Below are 6,000 nucleotides of genomic sequence, written 5' to 3' on the forward strand. Positions count from 1 at the left end.
CGCTGTCCAGTCCCCAAATTGACCTCAAAATTTCCGATCGAGAACAACAACGGAAATCCATATAAATCCGAAACGGAAATCCAAACTCAATCGTAATGGAAAAATTCATGTCACTCAAACAACTACCCAGTTTGACTCGCAAACTTGGGCTAAATCCAAAAATCCAGAATACCCAAAAACAGGTATCCGATAAATCACCAGAACACCGAAAGCAGGTATCATAACCCGCTCTGATACCAAATAAATTGGTATCAGATAAATCTCAAAAATCCAACACACGAAAATCCAACAAATATCGCCAAACTTTGGCGCTCTGATACCATATCAATTGGTATCAGGTTATACCAACTATGCAAAATACGAAAACAAAGATCGTAAAAATCCAAAACACACAGCAAGTATCGTATACCTGCTCTGATACCACTAAATTGTCACGCCCCAGAGGAGTCTCTGTCCGAAGAAATTTCGGCAGCATCTCCCCTGTACGGCGGACAATATGAAACTTTCTACATATCACATATACATCAGCCACAGGCGGCTGGAATGATAACAAAAAAATAAAGACAAACACCACGCAGTTAATAAAGATATCCAGCCTCTGGCTGTCACAACCACGCAGTTAATAATAGTAAACAACAACAATTGGACTACGACTCGAAATCCACCCTACTCCACTACATTCGTAAAGCTCAAATCCAACGAACTCACCTCTTCTGCCGTCTAGGCAGGCATATAGTAGAATAAAAACCAAACCATCCAAAAATCCATCAAACGGTAACAATCCGTACAATATCCATAAATAAAATCCAAAACAAAACTAAAACATAGTCTGATGGAAGAAAAACCAAAATAAAGCAAATAACAACCTAGTAGAGAACTAGCTCTACGTGCAGATGAGGGGCCAGCGACTGGAACTGCTACACCTGAAAATATATCAACAATGGAGGCGGGTGAGTCCAACACTCAGCGGTACAACCGATATGCATAATAAAACAAATATGAGACAACACTAATCGTAAATACGGTCTCACGAATATGAGGAGGATAAATGGTGAAATGAAATCGAAGATAAGCTGTCTTGGCCGGATCAAAGTATAAAGGTAACAGGTCGTCGGACCAAAGGAGTCATAATCCTATATGCATGTCAATCAATGCATCCAAACAAATGCAGACATATAAGTGCAGCAATCACAAGCAAATAAAAATGCAATAAATGCATATATCAACCCCATACTACGAAATCAATGCTCTGTGCAATAGCGAGTAAGCGGGATCTTTGTCGGAGTACTCATCTGTGACCCCAAATCATAAATGGGGGCTCAATGCTCTCATCTCCCTGCGATGACGGGAGGATATCTCTGCCGGCTACCACGAGTCGACCAACGGAGCCAAACAAAGTCCACCATCTGCCGGCGCTGCTACCCTAAATGCCAGCGGAGCCAAACAGGCGGGCCATTGCGGCTACCACTGAGTCGCGACCAGCGGAGCCAAGCAAGAACCGCCACACACCGGATATACAAATCCATGGGTGATGTGCGTACATGTAATGGCGATGAGCTCCAAAGTAGGCCGACAATCACACATGCAATCATGATGCATGATCTTGAACATGGCAATCTCATGAATAACATGGCATGATCCATATAAATAGATACAAAGTGTGTACCACAAGAAGACGTATCAAATAGAAGGTACACAAATCGAAGAGGGTATCAAATAAACCCTAGATCCAGAATATAACAGAGCATGTGGTTAGGTCACTACCTAAGGCATATGTGATCAGGTAGACAATATGCAATGCAGAATAAATAAACAAACAACATGTACTAATCATGTAGTGACCAACCGAAATAAACAAGTAGCACAATTACTGTTATATGTTAAACATATTATCATGCATATCAAAAGACACAAGTCAAAGTACCCGCCTCCAATAAAGTGATCCAAATCTGACTCCAAGATACTCGTCTCGCGTCAAGATCCTGTGTCATGAATATAAATATATTTCATTTAGCTACATTCTCATAAATAGCTAAATAACTCTCTAACCCTAGTTTAGGGCAAATCCCTGACCAACACATAAACCCAATTCAACCCATACATGATCAATAGCATATATCAAATTCCTATGCCTTACCTGAAACTCACAGCCGTTTTATCACTGTTGGAAGTAGGATCGTTTGCTGCTGGAATCCTTCCTACTGATCAGATCATGTTGAGATCAATAATTGGGAATCACAAATCAAACAACAACCCATCTTACAACCTAATCTTACCTCAGGTGTGTCAAGCTGTTGACAGGGGGTGGTGGCCGGAATCAAACAGAGACAGCAACAAACTCTTGATGTTGTGATAACCGGAACCAACTAGGTCACTGTCTTCCAACAATCGAATCGAAAGAAATCACACTACAAATGCATCAACAACCCAATCAACTACTAGTGCACAACTAAAATTTCAACCTAATCCTTACCTTCATCCAGTAGCTCACTGGATTAGAGGACGGAGGAGTTAGGTCACCGGTGTTGTTTCCAGCAAGGGCTACTGAGGCAGTAAACCAGAGCAAAGGGGCGACGACGACATACAGATCCCAAGTGGTGGCCACGGCAGAACCCTTACCAGCGTCGGAAACAGAGGCTAGGGCAGAGGCTACAAATCGACAATTGCTTTGAGTGTTGGCAGCCGGCTATCTGCTGAGCGGGGGCTAGGGCACGGTGAGAACTCGGACAAGGAGTCTCGGAGTGGCACAGAAGAGGTCGGAAAAAGGCGTCGACGGCGTTGGCACCTAGGGCTCGGTGCTGCTCGGCGTCGGGAGAAAGAGAGACAGTGGCATCGGCAGAGATGCTAGGGCATAGAGGAAAGGCAGCCGAGGCTGGGAAATCGGTGCCGGCAGTGGCATCGCTGGAGTCGGGGCAGAGGCTAGGCACCGGCGATTTGGGGACGGCAGAGCGGAGAAGAAGAAAAAAGAACAAACCTTGATCGGGGCTTAAATCGCGAGCGGTTAGCTCGGCGCCGGTTAGGGCAAGGGGGTGAGGACTTCGGGCGCGCGGTAATGAAAGAAAACGGCGGAGGAAAATAAGAAAAAGAATAAAGAAAAAGGGAGAAAAATCAAACATTTCCTCTTTAAAACGAGGTAGCCTAAACAGGCTTTTCCGGACCCCATTTTTATCCCCGTTAACTCGTCCGTACGAACTCCGAAAAATTCCCGAAAAATTTCTAAAAATTCCGGAAAATTCCCTTATTAATATTCCCTATTTTTTTTTTCCCGGTATTTTACAATATATATCCTGCAAAATAGATCGTTAGCACATTTTATAATAGTATGAATTAGCACAAATAGTATGACTTAGATTCCGTCTTTCCGAAACCGAAATCTAGTCACGATCTCGACTTAGACATCCGAAATGGATCTAAGCCGGATCGACGCCTAATGTTCCCTTCCCGGGAACGCGTCCTCGCAGTCACTCCCCTCTCGTGACTTACCTCACTTACCTGCCAGACGTCCGGTCAGCCCTTCGACCCGTCTGGACTTCTTGCCAGCTATCCGGTCAGCCCGTCGACCTAGCTGGACTTCTTGCCAAGCGTCCGGTCAGCCCGTCGACCCGCTTGGACTTCTCGCCAGCTATCCGGTCAGCCCGTCGACCTAGCTGGACTTCGTGCCAGACATCTGGTCAGCCCGTCGACCTGTCTGGACTTCTCCTACACACTCGATCAAAGTGTCAGATAACAACAAAACTAACTTAACCTATTTGTCATTCATCAAAACCTAGGTTAGACCGTTAGTGCTACCCGCACCAATAATCTCCCCCTTTTTGATGGAATGACAACCTGGTTAAGTTAGTGAAAGGACGCAAAAAATAAATAACACAGGTACATCGGTTTTAAAGTTAGTTTTAGTGTTTTCAATTTGGTTTAGCTAACTTAACCACCTAACCCTCCCCCTTTGGCATTCATCAAAAAAAATAAGCAAGGGTAAACAATCATAGTGTAAAGTTGCTGTAAAAAGTAATCAAATTAAAAAAACAGCTAATTTTGAAAAATATTTAAGTTTGGTTCAAAATTCAAAGATAAAAGTACAATTTTTAACACCAAGTTAAAAAAATAGTCAAGTTGACTTGGGGGAGACAAGTTGAATTTTGAAAAGTATAAATTTAAAGTTAATCAAGTTTAACTTTTCAAGCGTGTAAAACTAGGTTTTTCAAATTTAGTTTCCAAGTTTAAGTAACAATTACTATTCAAAAAGGTAAGTTTTCAACTTCGATTTTTCAAAACAAAGCAAAAATTAAACAAGTAAGATTAATTTTTCAAGACGTAAAATTTTTTGCCAAAATAAATTTTAAACACTTTTAAACTTCCAAGTTTAATATTCAACTTTTAAAATCAGGTTTAAAAATTAGGTGGGATTAAACTTCCAAGTTTTTCAAACACTTAGTTAAATTTGACTTTTTTTTAAACTGATGTTCACAAAATAAGTTAGTTTTAAAATAGATGTATAAAAGCATTTTTCAAACACACAAAATTTTAAATAATTTCTCCCCCTGAACTTGATACTTAACATTAAACAGCTGTCTAACCAATTAGGTACTAACTAACTATCAGAAGATAATATCTTTCACTTGGTTAGTCAGATTAAGTTGATTATAAGCAGTCAGTGTTTAACTTGACTGATGATCTTAATCTGATTACTGTCTGATTTGTATTTAACGTCCAGACTTATGCTGATGCACTGAAATAAGCATCTTAAGTCCAGACAGTTGGCCTATGCATCTCACCCCTTTCTATGTTTGTCAAACATAAGCAAGGTAAACCTAAGGTGTTGGTGAGATGCTCAAAAACTAGTCCTATGGGTACATGCTTTCTAGGGATTCAAAACTAGTCTAAGCCCAAAACTGTTTTTGAAAATCTAAAAATGGAAATTTTTGAAAACAAACAAGTTTAACTTATAATTTGAAAACAATTATTTTTGGAAACAATTTTGAAAAAAAATCCTAGTCTATTGAGCACATCCCTAATTTTTGACGTAAGTTGCTAAATTCACTTTCAGGGAGTGGCTTTGTGAAAATGTCAGCTAAATTTGATTTGGACTCAATATATTTGAGTTCAATATCACCTTTAGTAACATGATCCCTGATAAAGTGGTGTCTAATTTCAATATGTTTGGTTCTTGAATGATGCACAGGGTTCTTGGTTAAGTTAATTGAACTTATATTGTCAATTAATACTTTTACATTTGTGATATTTAAGTTGAAATCTTTTAGAGTATGCATCATCCATAATAATTGTGCAACACATTCGCCTATAGCTATGTATTCTGACTCAGTTGTAGATAAAGCAACACAATGTTGCTTTCTACTAAACCAACTGACAAGTGATGAACCTAATAATTGGCATCCACCACTTGTGCTTTTGCGGTCTAATTTATATCCAGCATAATCTGAGTCAGAATACCCTATTAGTTCAAAATTATTTGTCCTAGGATACCAAATTCCTACATTTGTTGTTCCCTTAAGATATCTAAAAATTCTTTTAACTTGTGTCAAATGGGATTCCTTAGCACAAGTTTGGTATCTAGCACACATACTAACTGCAAATAAAATATCAGGTCGGCTTGCAGTTAAGTACAGTAGGTTACCTATTGCACTCCTATAATATTTTAAATCAATTGGTTTTCCATTTGGGTCACTGTCTAAGATTGTGTTTACTGCCATAGGTGTTTTTATTTCTTTTGTATTTTTCATTCCGAATTTTTTAAGTAAGTCTTTAGTGTATTTATGTTGATAAATATAATTTCCTACATTTGTTTGTTTGATTTGTAATCCTAAGAAATAAGTTAATTTTCCTACTAAGCTCATTTCAAATTCTTTTTCCATTAGATTAATAAATTCTTCTAAAAATTCTGAATTTGTTGAACCAAATATTATATCATCTACGTATATTTGTGCAATAAATATGTCTATATTTAATGATTTAACAAATAAGGTTGGGTCAATTTGACCTTGG

General features: G+C 39.1%; 1 long non-coding RNA gene across 1 annotated transcript; it reads right to left on the reverse strand.

The window, feature by feature from the left end:
• Window positions 1-1,945: 1,945 nt before the first annotated feature.
• LOC122000368 lies at window positions 1,946-3,039 on the reverse strand. Its single transcript, XR_006117107.1, has 3 exons — window positions 2,474-3,039; window positions 2,138-2,201; window positions 1,946-1,982 (listed from the first exon to the last, which is right to left on the reverse strand). It is a non-coding gene; the product is annotated as an uncharacterized LOC122000368 (long non-coding RNA).
• Between the last annotated feature and the right edge of the window lie 2,961 nt (window positions 3,040-6,000).

The sequence above is a fragment of the Zingiber officinale genome, chromosome 7A (assembly GCF_018446385.1).
Source record: "Zingiber officinale cultivar Zhangliang chromosome 7A, Zo_v1.1, whole genome shotgun sequence".
NCBI lineage: Eukaryota > Viridiplantae > Streptophyta > Magnoliopsida > Zingiberales > Zingiberaceae > Zingiber > Zingiber officinale.